The 16,368-nt window shown below is 37.9% G+C and overlaps 1 non-coding gene across 1 annotated transcript; it reads left to right on the top strand.

Annotated features, from left to right (window-relative positions):
- The first annotated feature begins 448 nt into the window (after positions 1-448).
- On the top strand, positions 449-553 carry LOC115032103 (U6 spliceosomal RNA). Its single transcript, XR_003837730.1, has one exon. It is a non-coding gene; the product is annotated as a U6 spliceosomal RNA (small nuclear RNA).
- Positions 554-16,368: the final 15,815 nt, after the last annotated feature.

The following is a 16,368-nucleotide window of genomic DNA, read 5'->3' as shown; positions in this document are numbered from 1 at the left end:
GTGATACCTTTGCATGGCCTCTTGTTATAGGTTAGAGTTTGAAAACAATGCTTTTCTTAGATTCAGTGTTTCCAGACTAACTTATAAAAGATAATTTAGTAGTTCAGCAGAAAAAAAAATGTCTATGCATAAAACCTGAGATATGCCTACTTTATTCTCAAATTCAATTTCATGGTAAGTTATAGGGATATTTCTTTCAAGCCCTCTGGAATTTCCTTCCCTCTTTTGCTACCTGTTTCATCCTATGAATCTCTCCCTAAGAGGTGGGCAAATTGACACATAAGAACTATGCAGCTTCTAAAAGGGAAGTCACCTACTACCACATTCTTTATCCTTTGATTTGTCATTCTTATTCTATGATTTTCTTTTTTTCATTTTCTTTTTAATTTTTTGGAAGAAAATGATTTTATTTTTTCATTTTATTCCAAATAAGATACAGGATTGGCACGCCCACTTTGGTAGCACATATACTAAAATTTGAACAATACAGAGAAGATTAGCATGGCCCCTGCACAAGGATGACACAAATATTTGTGAAGCATTGCATATTTTTAAATCCAGGACACAATGAGAAGACTAAAACTAAGGATAATAGGTTAAGATGAGAATGAAGATTTTCAACTTAAAGGGGCAATAAATATCTTCAACAAAATTATAGAAGAAAACTTCCTTAACCTAACAAAAGTAATGGCCATGAACACAAAGAAAGGCTACAGAACTCCAAATAGGTTGGACCAAAAAAGAAATTCCGCCTATCACATAATAATCAAAACACCAAATGCACAAAATAAAGAAAGAATATTAAAAGCAGTAAGGGAAAAAGGTCAGGTAACATATAAAGGCAGACCTTTAGAATTACACCAGACTTCTCACCAGAGGCTATGAAAGCCAGAAGTTCCCGGACAGATGTCATACAGACCCTAAGAGAACAAAAATGCTAGCCCAGGCTATTATATAGCAAAACACTCAATTACCAAAGATGGAGAAACCAAAATATTCCATAACAAAACCAAATTTATTTAATATCTTTCCATGAATCAAGCCCTTCTAAGGATAATAAAGGGAAAACTCCAACACAAGGAGGGAAACTGCATCCTAGAAAAAGCAAGACACTAACTTTTCAACAAACCTAAAAGAAGATAGCCATATGAACAGAATCCCAATTCTAACAACAAAAATAACAGAAAGCAACAATGACTTTTCCTTAATATCTTTTAATATCAGTGGATTCAAATCCCCAGTAAAAAGACACAGTCTAATAGTCTGGATATGTATTCAGGACCCAATATTTTGCTGCATACAGAAAGTACACCTCAGGGACAAAGACAGTCACTTCCTCAGAGTAAAAGGCTGGAAAACAATTTTCCATGCAAATGGTCCCAAGAAACAAGCTGGAGTAGCCACTCTAATATTGACTACAATAGACTTTAAACCTAAAGTTATCAAAAAAGACAAGGAGGGACACTTAATACTCATAAAAGGTAAAATCTACCAAGATGAACTCTCAATTCTGGACATCTATGCTCCAAGTGCAAAGAAATCCACATTCATTAAAGAACTTTAATGAAGCTTATACATTACACTGCACACAAAAATAGTGGAGGACTTCAACACCCCACTCTCATCAATGGACAGATCCTGGAAACAGAAATTAAACAAAGACACAGGGAAATTAACAGAAGTATATGAAACAAATGGATTTTATAGATATCTATAGAACATTTTATCCTAAAACAAAAGGATATACCTTCTCAGTACCTCATGCAACCTTTTCCAAAATTGACTCTATAATTGGTCACAAAACAGGGCTCCACAAATAAAAAATTATTGAAGTTATCCCATGTATCCTATCAGATCACCACAGACGAAGGCTAATCTTCAGTAACAACATAAATAAGAGAAAGCCAACATTCACGAGGAAGCTGAACAACACTCTACTCAATGATGACTTGGTCAAGGAAGAAATAAAGAAAGAAATTAAAGACTTTTTAGAGTTTAAGGAAAACTTAAGCCACAACATACCCAAACTCATGGGACACAATGAAAGCATTCCTAAGAGGAAAACTCATAGCTCTGAGTGCTGCCAAAAAGAAACTAGAGAGAGCATACACTAGCAGCCTGACAGCACACCTAAAAGCTCTAGAACAAAAGGAAGCAAATTCACCGAAGAGGAGTAGACAGCAGGAAATAATCAAACTCATGGCTGAAATCAACTAAGTGGAAACAAAGAGAACTATACAAAGTATCAACCAAACCAGGAGCTGGTTCTTTGAGAAAATCAAGAAGATAGATAAACCCTTAGCCAGACTAAGTAGCGGGCACAGGGACAGTATACTAATTAACAAAATCAGAAATGAAAAAAGAGCCACAACAACAGAACCTGAGGAAATTCAAAACATCATCAGATCATACTGCAAAAGGCTATATTCAACAAAACTTGAAAACCTGGTTAAAATGGACAATTTCCTAGACAGATACCAGATGCCAAAGTTAAATCAGGATCAGATTAACTATCTAAACAGTCCCATATCCCCTAAAGAACTAGAAACTATCATTAATAATCTCCCAACAAAAAAATAAGCCCAGGACCAGATGGGTTTAGTGCAGAGTTCTTTCAATCTTTCAAAGAAGACCTAATACCAGTGCTTCTCAAACTAGTCCACTAGAAACAGAAAGTACTCTACCCAATTCGTTTTATGAAGCCACAGTTACTCTGATACCTAAACCACACAAAGACCCAACGAAGAAAGAAAACTTCAGACCAATTTTCCTTATGAATATCATTGCAAAAATACTCAATAAAATTCTCACAAAACCAATCCAAGAACACATCAAAAATGATCATTCATCATGATCAAGTAGGTTTCATCCCAGGGACCCAGAGATGTTTCAATATATGGAAATCCATCAATGTAATCCGATTTATAAACAAACTCAAAGACAAAAACCACATGATCATCTCATTAGATGCTGAGAAAGTATTTGACAAAATCCAACACCCATACATGATAAAAATCTTAGAACGTTCCGGAATTCAAGGCCCATATCTAAACATAATAAAAGCAATATACAGCAAACCAGTAGCCAACATCAAATAAAATGGAGAGAAACTTGAAGCAATCCCACTAAAATCAGGGACTAGACAGTGTTGCCCACTCTCTCCCTACCTACTCAAAGTAGTACTTGAAATCCTATCCAGAGAAATTAGACAACAAAAGGAGATCAAAGGGATACAAATTGGAATTAAGAAGTCAAAATATCACTATTTCCAGGTGATATGATAGTGTACATAAACGACCCCAAAAATTCTACCAGAGAACTCCTAAACCTGGTAAACAACTTCAGCAAAGTGTCTCGAATAAAATTAATTCAAACAAATCAGTGGCCTTCCTCTACACAAAGGGTAAACAGGCTGAGAAAGAAGTTAGGGGAACAAGATCCCTCACAAATAAATAGTCACAAATAATATAAAATACCTTGGTGTGAATCTAACTAAGCAAGTGAAAAATGTATACAATAAGAACTTCAAATCTCTGAAGAAAGAAATCGAAGATCTCAGAAGATGGAAAGATCTTCCATGCTCATGGATTGGCAGGATTAATATAGTAAAAAGGGTTATCTTGCTGAAAGCAATGTACAGATACAATGCAATCTCTATTAAAATTCTAACTCAATTCTTCAAAGAGTTAGAAAGGGCAATTTGTAAATTCATCTGGAATAAAAAAAATACCCTAAAATAGCAAAAATTATTCTCCACAATAAAAGAACCTCTGGTGGAATCACCATCCCTGTCCTGAAGCTGTACTACAGAATAATTGTCATAAAAACGGCATGTTCCTGGTACAGCAACAGACAGGTAGATCAATGCAATAGAATTCAAGACCCAGAAATGTACCCACAGACATATGGTCACTTGATCTTTGACAAAGGAGCTAAAATCATCCAGTGGAAAAAAGACAGCATTTTCAACAAATAGTGCTTGGTCAACTGGCAGTTAGCATGTAGAAGAATGAGAATTGATCCATTTATATCTTTTTGCACAAAGCTCAAGTATAAGTGGATAAAGGACCTCCACATAAAATTAGAGACACTGAAACTAATAGAAGAGAAAATGTGGAAAAGCCTTGAATATATGGACACGGGAAATATTCCTGAACAAAACTTCAATGGCTTGTAGTATAAGATGAAGGATTAACAAATGGGACCTCATAAAATTGCAAAGCTTCTTTGAGGCAAAGGACACTGTCAATAAGACAAAAAGACCACCAACAGATTGGGAAAAATTCTTTACCAATCCTAAATTGGATAAAGGGCTAATATCTAATATATAATAATACTCAAGAAGTTAGAGTCCAGAAAATCAAATAACCCTGTTAAAAAATGTGGTACAAAAATGGGGTACAGAGCTAAACAAAGAATTCTCAACTGAGAAATACGAATGGCTGAGAAGCACCTAAAAAGTTGCTCAACATCCTTAGTCATCAGGTAAATGCAAATCAAAACAACCCTTGAATTCCATCTCACAGCAGTCAGAATGGCTAAGATCAAGAACTTAGGTGACAGCTGATGAGGATTTGAAGAATGAGGAATACTCCTCCATTGCTTGTGGGATTGGAAGCTGGTCCAACCACTCTTGAAAGCAGTTTGGTATTTCCTCGGAAAATTGGACATAGTACCAGCAATACCCATCCTGGGCATGTACCCAGAGTATTCTCTAACATGTAATAAGGACACATGCTCCACTATGTTTATAGTAGTCTTATTTATAATAGTTCGAAGTTGGAAAGCACCCAGATGTCCATCAACAGAGGAATTGAGACAAAAAATGTGATATGTTTGCCCAATGGATTACTACTCAGATATTAAAAACAATGAATTTATGAAATTCTTAGACAAATGGATGGATCTGGAGGATATCATCTTGAGTGAGGTAACCCAATCACAAAAGAACACACATAATGTGCACTCATGGATAAGTGGATATTATTCCAGAAGCTTGGAGTACCCAAGATACAATTCACAAAACACATGAAACTAGAAGAAGGAAGGCCAAAGTGTAGATACTTTGATCCTTCTTAGGAGGGGGAACAAAATCAGTATGGAAGGAATTACAGAGACAAAATGTGTAGCAGAGACTTGAGGAATGACCATCCAGAGACTGCCCTACCTGGGGATCCATCCCATAAACAACCACCAAAACCAGACACAATTGTGGATGCCAACAAGATCTTGCTGAGAGGAATCTGATATAACTGTCTCCTGAGAAGCTCTGCCAATGCCTGACAAATACAGAAATGGATGCTCACATCCTTCCATTGGACAGAGCACAGGGTCCCCAATGAAGGTGCTAGAAAAAGTACTGAAGGTGCTGTAGGGCTTTGCAGCCCATAGGAGGAACAACAATATGTACCAACCAGTACCTCCAGAGCTCCCTGGGACTAAACCAACAACCAAAGAAAACACATCATGGGACTCATGGCTCTAGCTGCATATATAGCAGAGGATTGCTTAGTCAGTCATCAATGGAAGGAAAGACCCTTGGTCCCTGAAGATTATATGCCCTAGTAGAGGGTAATGCCAGGGCCAGGAAGTGGGAGTGGATGGGTTAGTGAGCAGAAGGAGGCGGGAGTCGACAGGGGTTTTTTGAAAGGCAAACTAGGAAAGGATATAACATTTGAAATGTAAATAAAGAAAATATCTAATAAAAAATAAAAATAAAATAAAAATATCCAGAGGCAAGTGTGGGTGGAGGGAGCACCTTCATAGAAGCAGGGGGGATGGGAGGGGATAGAGGATTTGCAGAAGGGAAACCAGGAATGGGGATAATATTTGAAATATAAAAAAATAAAATAGCCAATAAAAAAAAGATATAGGATTGGCAACAGAAGCAATGTTCGGCAGTATCTAGTGTTCTTACTGATAATTGCACAACATTCTTGCCAAACACATTTTATACTTTTATACTTTTATTTTATTTATTCATTAGCATAGAAGTTCTTATACATCATCATGCTTTTGAACAAACCATAAAGGCTATTTTCAAAACAAAGGTTGGCTTCCATGTAATATATGATTATTAATCATATAGCAATAGTGAAGCAGAGAATATCAACTGACTTCTCTAATGTTTCCTAAATGCAGCACATTATAATGGCTGTTTCCACTCTGAACAAACACAATGATCATCTCTGGCCCGACAATTGTGCTGTCTTAGGTAACTAACACAAATGACACCTTTACATTGTGTTTTCATTTTCCTGTATGTGCACATTGTGTGTTCAGAATGGGCTCTCATGCCTTCAGCCCCTCCCCTCACACAGCCCACTCCTCTGTTAGCTCCCTTTGGTCCCTTAGGCATTTTAGCTTCTACTTCCATGTCACATGATAACTTGATTTTGTGTATCTATATAAAATCTAAAAACTGCAAGTGAGATTAAACATATGATATCGGAGGTTGCCTTAAAATCATTCACAGGATTCTCTCCAGGAGAGTGACATAACTCCATTGTCCTTCATGACTGAAAACAGTATAAAGAATATATATATATATATATATGTATGTATGTATATGTATATATATATATATACATATATATATATATGTATATATATATCCCACACTTGGAAAACTAGGTTGGTTCCATGAATTCTAGCTACTATAAATTGTGTTGTAGCAATTATTTTCTATAACAACTATATTAATTATACAGCAAGAATTAATAGGCAAAGGTTCTATATTGGCATACAAATGACAGATTAAGGTTGGAGTATACCTCTAGCTATGCTGCTTCTCTGGAGACACCATATACTGAGCCAGTCCAAAGGATCTGCTGCATGCAGAACATTTGGCAAGAACCCTCTGGGAGTCCCAAAGCTGCTGCTAGGAGACCAGTGGACTCTGGACCTATCAAGACCTACCCTTACCCCTGCTGAAAAACACTTCGATTCTGCCCAGTCCTTTCTGCTATGCAGACTGCTAGCTAGTCTGCTCCCTTGGAGACACCATATCATGAGTGAGCCCAGAAGATCCACTGCATTCAGAGCATTGTGCAACTTACACCACAGGCTGAGGCATCCAAGGAGATCTGCTGTATACAGGGCAACTGGCATCCTAGGAGATCTGCTACACACAAGGCAATTAGGCAACTGATCCCCAGCTTGTCTGCTCCTCTGAAGACATCACACCTTGAAGGCATCTCAGAAGCTCTTCTGTACACAGGGCAACTGGGCAACAGACACCACAGTCTGAAGACCTCCTGGGGGTTCTGTGGCATGTAGGACAACTGACACAACAGACTGAAATCCTTCCTGGAATTCTTCTGCACATAGGGAAACAGAAACCACAGTCCATAGACCCCCATGGAGAACATCTTCACAGAGGACAACAGCCTGACTGCTCCTCAGAACACACAGTCTAAGGGCCTCCCAGGAGATCTACTGCAGCCAGGGCAACAGATCAGCAGCTTCTGTGTGCCTCTCAAGAGGAAGTTCTGAGTTGGAAGGCTCCACAGGTGGTCTGGTACAGCCAGGGCACCAGGCCTACAAGGAGACCTGAAACAACCCAGGGACAAAAGAGGGAGACTCCAGACAGAGTCACTCAGACCAGCAAACACCAGGGAAAGCCAGATGGTGAGAGGCAAGCACAAAACCGTAAGCAACAAAAGCCAACATATGTGGATATCATCAGAACCCATGTCTCCCATCACAGCAAGCCCTGAATACACCAACACATCTGAAAATCAGGAAGCTGAACTAAAATTCTATATCATAAATATGATAGAGTCCTTTAAAGATGATATAAATAATTCTCTGAAAGAAATACAGGAAAACATAGGTAAACAGGTAAAAGCCCTTAAAGAGGAAACACATAAATCCCCCAAAGAAATACAGGAACACAAAAATCAAACAGGTGAATGAATGAATAAAGAGGTCCAAGACCTAAGATTTGAAGTAGAAATAATAAAGAAAAAACAAATGGAAGCAAACATGAAAAGAGAAAACCTAGGAAAGAGGACAGGAATTACAGATGTAAGTATCACCAACAGAATACAAGAGATAGAAGAGAGAATCTCAGGTGCTGAAGATACCGTGGAAGAAATTGACACAACTATCAAAGAAAATTAAAAACATTAAAAAAATCCTAACCCAAAGCATCAAGGAAATTCATCAAACAATGAAAAGATCAAATCTAAGAATAATGAGAAAAGAGAATGAAGATCCCCAGCTCAAAAAACCTAAAAATGCCTTCAACAAAAACTTCCCCAATCTAAAGCAAAAGATGACCTTATGGTAAAAGAAGCCTATAAAACACCAAATAAATGGGGCCAGAAAAGAAAATCCTCTCGTCACATACTAATTAAAACATTAAACCCACAGAACAAAGAAAGAATATTAAAAGCTGCAAGGTAAATGGGTGAAGTAACATAAAAAGGTAAACCTACCAGAATTACACCAGATTTCCCAACAGATACTATGAAACACAAAAGAGCCTGGTCAGAGGTCATTCAGACTCAGAGAACACAAATGCCAGCCCAAGATACTATACCCAGCAAAACTCTCAATCAACATAGATGGAGAAAACAAAATATTCCAGGACAAAACCAAATTCAAACAGTACCTATCTACCAATCTAGCCCTACAGAGTATACAAGAAGGAAAACTCCAACACAAGGAAGGTACCTGCACCAGAGAAAAGACAAGTTATTAAGCATCTCACAACATGCTAAAAGGAGAGAACCACAAGCATATAAAGCCAACTACAAAAACAAGCAAATCAGGAACCAACAGTTACCTGTCTTTAATATCGCTCAATAATAATGGACTCAACTCACCCATAAAAAGACTAACAGATTGGATACTCAAACAAGATCCAGCATTTTCCTGCATATAGGAAGCACACCTAAATAACAAAGACAGGCACTATCTCAGAGTAAAAGGATGGAAAAATGTTTTTCATGCAAATGGAAACAATCTGGAGGTGTCACCCTAATTATCCAATAAAATAGACTTTCAACCAGAAGTTATCAAGCATGATGAGGAAGAACACTTCATATTCATCAAGCAGAAAATCCACTAAGAGGAAGTCTCAATTCTGAACATCTATGTCCCAAATGAAAGGGCACCCACATTCATAAAAGAATCTTTACTAAATCACCAAACATACATTGAACCCCACACAATGATAGTGGGAGACTTCAACACCTCACTCTCACCAATTGACAGGTCACTGAAGCAGAAACTAAACAGAGACAAAGTGAAACTAAGAGAGGTTATGAACCAAATAGAGTTAACAAATGTCTACAGAACATTTCACCCTAAACAAAAGAATACACCTTTTTCTCAGCACTTCTTGGTACCTTCTCCAAAATTGATCATATCATTGGGCACAAAAGAACCTTCCACTGATACAAGAAGATTGAAATAATTCTATGCATTCTGTCAGATCACCATGGCCTAATGCTGCTGTTCAGTAACAGCAAAAACAACAGAAAGCCCACATACATGTGCAAAGTGAACAACTCTTTACTCAATGATAACATGGTCAGGGAAGAAATAAAGAAAGAAATTAAAGACTTCCTGGAATTTAATGAAAATGTTGACACATCATACCCAAATTTATGGGACACAATGAAAGCAGTGCTAAGAGGAAAGTTCACAGAAGTAAGTTCCCTGGTAAAGAAACTAGAGAAATCATACCTGAGAGCTCTAGAACAAAAAGAAGCCAACACACCCAAGAGGAGTGGAAGGCAGGAAATATTCAAACTCTGGGGGGTGGGGAATCAACCAAATAGAAAAAAAGAGAACAGTACAAAGAATCAACAAAACCGAAAGCTTGTTCTTTGAGAGAATCAACAAGGTAGATAGATCCCTAGCCAATCTAACTAATCGGCCCAGAAGCAGTATCCAAATTATCAAAATCAGAAACGAAAAGGCAAACACAACCTCAGATATGGAGGGAATTAAAAAAATTATCAGATCCTACTCCAAAAGCCTATACTCAACACTCAATAAAGCTGGAAAGTCTAGATGAAATGAATTGTTTTCTACATAGATATCACATACCAAAGTTAAATTAAGATCAGGTAAACTATCTAAACAGGACCATATTCTATAATGAGATAGAAGAAATCGTTGAACTCCTTCCAACCAAAAATATCCCAGGGCCAGATGGATTTGGTGCAGAATTCTACCAAACCTTCAAAGAAGACCTAATACCAACATTCCTCAAACTATTCCATAAAATAAAAACAGAAGGAACACTACCTAATTCATTTGACGAAGCTACCTAAACCAGACAATGACTCAACCAAAAAAGAGAGCTTCAGTCCAATCTCACTTATAAATATTAATGCAAAAGTATTCAGTAAAATTCTTGCAAACTGAATCCAAGAACTCACCAAAACCATCACTCACCACAATTAAGTAGGCTTCATTCCAGGTATGCAAAGTTGGTTCAATAGACAAAAATCGATTAACATAATTCAATGTATAAACAAATTCAAAGAAGAAAAATCACATGACCATCTTCTTAGATACAGAAAAAACATTTGAGAAAATATAACACCCCTTCATGTTAAAAGTATTGGAGTGGTCAGAAATTCAAGGCCCATTTCTAAACATAATAAAAGCAAACACAGCAAACCAACAGCCAACATCAAATAAATGGAGAGATACTTGAAGCAATCCTAGTAAAATTGGGGACACGACAAAGTCCATTCTTCCCATATCTATTCAATAGTCTATTCAACATAGTACTTGAAGTGCTAGCTAGAACAATAGACAATAAAAAGAGATCAAGGGATACAAATTGACAAAGAAGAAATGAATGTATCATTATTTGCAGACAATATGATAGTATATATAAATGACACCAAAAAAACTCTACCAGAGAACTTCTCCAGCTGATAAACAATTTCAGCAAAGTGGCTGTATACAAAATTAAATAAATCAGTATCCTTCCTTTATACAAATGATAAACAGGCTGAGAAACAAATTAGGGACACAACTCCCTTCACAATAGCTACAAATCATATAAAATATCTTGGGGTAACTCTAACCAAACAAGTGAATGATCTTTATGACAAGAACTTCAAGTCTCTCAAGATAGAAATCAAAGAAGATCTCATAACATGGAATGATCTCCCATACTCATGGATCAGCAGGATTAATACAGTAAAAATGACCACATTACTGAAAGCAATCTGCAGATTCAATGCAATCTCCATCAAAATCCCAACACAATTCTTCAAAGACATGGAAAGAGCAATTCTCAAATTCATCCTGAAAGGCAAGAAATACAGAATAGTGGAAACAGTTCTTAACAATAAAAGAATGGCTCTGGGAATCACCATTCCTGACCTTAGGTTTACTACAGGAAAATAGTGATTAAAAACTGCATGATATTGGTACATAGCTAGATATGCTGATCAATGGAATAGAATGGAAGATCCAGAAATAAAACTACATACTTATGGACACTTGATCTTTGACAAAATCCAAACATTTACAATGGAAAAAAGAAAGCATCTTCAACATATGGTGCCGGTCTGACTGGCTGCTGATATGTAGAAAAATGAAAATAGGCCCATAATTTTCACCTTGCACAAAGCTCAAGTCCAAGTGGATCAAGGACCCAAATAAAAAAAATCAGATATTCTGAATCTAATAAAAGAGAAATTGGGAAAGGGCCTTGAACTCATTGGCACAGGAAGAAATTTTCTAAACAGAACTCCAATGGCCTAAGCTCTAAGATCTAAGAATTGATAAATGGGACCTTGCGAAACTGAAAGGTTCTGTAAGGCAAAAGACATAGCCAATAAGACAAATCGGCAACCTACAAATTGGGAAAATATCTTCACTAACCCCACATCTGACAGAAGGCTAATATTCAAAATATTTAAAGAACTGAAGAAGCTAACCACCAAAAAACCAAATCACCCAATATCATAAAATGGGGTAAAGAACTAAACTAAGAATTCACAATAGAGGAATCTCTAATGACTGAGAAACACCTGAAGAAATGTTCAAAGTCCTTAGTGGTCAGAGGAATGCAAATCAAAACAATCCTGAGATTCCACCTTACACCAATCAGAATGGCTAAGAGCAAAACTTCAGGTGACAGCACATGTTGGAGAGGATATGTAGAAAGAAGTACACTCCTCCATTCCTGGTGGGACTGCAAACTTCTACAACCACTCTGAATATCTATCTGTAGGTTCCTCAGTAAATTGGAAATGTATCTACCTGAAGACCCAGTAATACCACTCTTGGGAATATGCCCCAAAGATGCCCCACCATGCCACAGGGGCATGTGTTCCACTATGTTCATAGCAGCCTTTTTGTGATAGCCAGATGCTGGAAACAACGCAGATATTCCATAAAAGAATGGATACAGAAAATGTGGTTCATTTACACAACAGAATACTGCTCAGCTATTAAGCCTGAGTTTTGCAGGCAAATGGATGGAACTAGAAAATATCATCCTAAGTGAAGTAACTCAGACACAAAAGGACATCCATGGTGTGTAATCACTAAAAAGTAAATATTAGCCAAGAAAATAAAGTACAGAATATCCAAGGTACAGTCCACAGAACTCAAAAAGATCAATAAGCTGAAGGGCCCAAGTGAGGATGTCTCAGTCCCACTTGGGAGGGAGAAGAAAGCAACCACAAGTGGGGAGGGAGAGAAGGACCTCTGAGAGAAAGAGGATGGTAGGGGAGGGGAACATGATCTGGTATTGGGTGGGAGAAAAGGACTGAAAAACTGATGTCCAACAGAAAGAATGGAAACAGGCAACCTCAGGAGGTAGGAGTTTGGGAGGACCTCCCAGTATGTGCTAGAGACCTGGTAGGTGAGAGACTCTCAGAACTCAAAGGGAGTGACTAGATGAAATGCCCTACATTTGGAATAGGGAGTTTGTAGAGCCCATCTCAAGCAGAAAGACAGGGCATCAAGTGATGGAGGGGGTTTCCACCCCACAGTCAAAACTCTGACTCATAATTGTTCCTGTCTGAAAGCACTGCAGTGATAAAAATGGAGAAGAGTCGGAGGAAAAGAAGGTCCAATGACAGGCCCAAAGTGGGCTCCAGATCCCTAGGACTTGACCCTACTTCAGAGGTTAAGGAGTGCTCACAAAAAGGGACCTACCATGACTGCCCTTTGAAAGACCCAACAAGTAGCTGAAAGTGTCAGATACAGATATTTGCATCCAACCAATGGACAGAAGCTGCTGATCCCTGTGGTTGAATTAGCGGGAAACTGGAAGAAGCTGAGGAGGAGTGTGACCCTGTTGGAAAACCAGCAGTCTCAATTAACCTGGACTTTAGAGATCTCTCAGACACTGGAACACTAGCCAGGCAGCATATACCAGCTGATATGAGGCTCCCAACAGATATACAGCAGAGGACTACTAGTCTGGGTTTAGTCAGAGAAGATGCACCTAATAGCCCTTAAGAGACTGGAGGCCTCAGAGAGTTTAGAGGTTTTGTGGGGTAGAGGTAGGGGGTGGAGACATCCTCATAGAGTCAGGGGGCAGGGAAGAAGTATAGGAGGGTTGATTGGGAGGGGAATAAAATCTGGAGTTTTAAAATAAAATTTAAAAATAGTTACTCTAATATCACAGTTTGTGTAAGCAAGTCACTTAATATTATTCTTTATAAGATATTCTAATTATCTGTATTTTAAAAGCTTTGCATACCAGGGAATGAGGTAACATTCATTTCTGTCACTTCTTATATATATATTTTTTCTGTTTAGACTTTCATTAGTCTTGAGTCAATATCGACTGTCTGCTCATTTGTTCTATATGTCTCTTGAGTGAACTACCAAAGATTATTAGGAGGTGTTTGGATGAGAGTAACATTGGAAGCCTCAGGCAAGTGAAGATGCTTGACTCCTCAGTGCCATTTGGTTTGGATCTATTAGTTGAAAGTCTAGAAAGGATAAAAAAGCTGACCTTGCCCTGAATAAGAGGGACTTTTTTCCTGCCTGGCCTTTGAATTAGCATATTGGGTTCCTTTGCCTTTTGACTCTGAATTAAACATTTTCTTTTATTGTCTCTACTTCCCTGTGTCTTAGCCCTCCCGGTTTTAGCTGCTGCTGGGGACTTGAAGCCTCCAATTGTTTGAGATGATCTCTCTCTCTCTCTCTCTCTCTCTCTCTCTCTCTCTCTGACTCTGTCTCTGTCTCTCTTTCTCTAACACACACACACACACACACACACACACACACACACACACACACACATTATGAGAGTACTTGTCTCTCTCTCTCTCTCTGACTCTCTGTCTCTGTCTCTCTTTCTCTAACACACACACACACACACACACACACACACATGAGAGTACTTGTTCTCTGGTGAACTCTAACAGGGGGTCAAACTGGGTTTCCTAATGATTTAGTAGATTATCTCAACACCACGAACATATTATTTTAATGTGGACTAAATTCTTGTACCTTTTGACTTGATTTGTGGATTCATACTATGATTACTTGGCAGATGTTTCATGTCTATGTCTAGTAGTACTAGTTCAAATTAGTCTGGAAACTTTTATGCTACTGAAAAGACGATGTATAGGCTGAGATTTTAAAAAGTGTGCGACACATTCACAGTTCTTTATTTTTATTATCCTCCACCTCCCTCCTTGGAAGCTTTCTTTTAATCAGTTTATTTACGTGTGTGTGTGTGTGTGTGTGTGTGTGTTTATATACCTGTGGCTACCCACAGAGACAGGTTAGAAGAAGGCATTGGTTTCCCTAAAGCTGGAATCACAGGCTGTTGTCAGCCACTGGATTTGGGAGTTGGGAGTCAAATAAAAGTTCTCTGCAAGAGTAGCAAGTGTTCCTAACCATTGAGAAATCTTTTTGGCACTTAGGGATTTTTTTTTTTTCTTCAAATGAAAGTTTTGATGGAACTCAAACATGGATGTAACTATGGAGCTGCTCGGATGGGAAGAGACTGTCCCAGAAGCCCTGCTTTATTCTTCTCCCCAACTTTTGTCTTCCTTAGATATTTATTTATGCCCTGGGAATCCCTGTAGGAAAACCATCATATATTTTATAGCATGTTCTCATTTGCATGGCTTTCACGAGTCACAGCAACAATTTAAATGGCATTGTTAATATTACAATTTACCTAATGCATTTTCAATGTCCTCTTTAATTCCTCCCAACCAGTGGAAAGCCAAGATAAAAACAGATTTATAAAATGGCTATGTATTGTGCTACCTCTTAACTGCATGGTTTATTTGCTTCCTAAATGATCCTACATTTATAGTCAATTGTCATCAACAGATAGCACATCAAAAGTTAACTCCAATTTCACATCACAGTGGAGGTGATTTCAATTTGAATGCTGTTTATCATAGAGAATATGCTACTAAATCCAGTTTATGGGAAGATTATACCACTTAATTTACTTTTAGAGAGAGGGATAGGCTTTCAGGAGAATTTCATTATCCATTAGAAAAGTAATAGAGCACCGTCATAGTCTGTGCAGGTTCCAGGAAACATGCCCACACCACACTGGCAAAAACAAGCTAGAGATGTCTCTCCTAACACAGAGAGCACTGGGCTTTGGTTAGTTCAAGGTCACATTCTGGTAGGAAGAAGCTATGTGTCTGGAGTGAGAGTCACCTGATCTGTCAGACAGAATCGAATTCCCTTCAAAGTAGGTGGTGCGTGATATACAGTTCTGTTCTGTACAGTTCAATGTAGTACTTGTCAACTGCCTTTCAGTAAAAGAATTATAATCTGGGCACTGTGTGCTTCTTGGGGCAGGACTGCACTCTCACCCTGAGGATACTGGGATGAAGCTGTAACTTGGTTAGCTGCAGTTCATAGATCATCCTTCATTGTCTTAACTCTTTCACCATCTCAAGAAACTGAGCAACCCTGGTGTGTGTGTGTAGCAGTGATGTTTTCAGAGGATTTTTGGCTTCACATCAAAATCATTTTTATGATTCAGATTTCCTCAGCTTGAGTATGTGAATGTCAATGATTGCTTGGGGAGATCATTAGCCACTTTAGTTTCCCTCATTATCTCTTTATATTAAAATAATAATTTTTAAATTATTTTTAATATCACAGGATTTCCGTTCTACTGCAAAACCAGAAGCCAATATTGTTTGTTTCTAATTATTTTTTTATAGCACTGGAGATTGAGTTTAGGCTCTCTCTATGCTAGGTAAAGCATTGTACCACAGTCCTGTAATTTAGGCTCTCTCTATGCTATGAAAGCATTGGACCACTGTCTTGTATTCTTATCCACAACACATTTTTGATATTAAGTGCTGAAAGCAATTGCCATACTAAGGTTTCTTCTAAATATAAAATGTGTATGTCTTAGTCACTGTTTATTGCTGTGAAGAC

The sequence above is a fragment of the Mus caroli genome, unplaced genomic scaffold, assembly GCF_978045245.1.
Source record: "Mus caroli unplaced genomic scaffold, Mus_caroli_1 scaffold_11, whole genome shotgun sequence".
Taxonomy (NCBI): domain Eukaryota; kingdom Metazoa; phylum Chordata; class Mammalia; order Rodentia; family Muridae; genus Mus; species Mus caroli.
The sequence above is the reverse complement of the archived record's forward strand: the minus strand, read 5'-3'. Positions and strand labels throughout refer to the sequence as shown.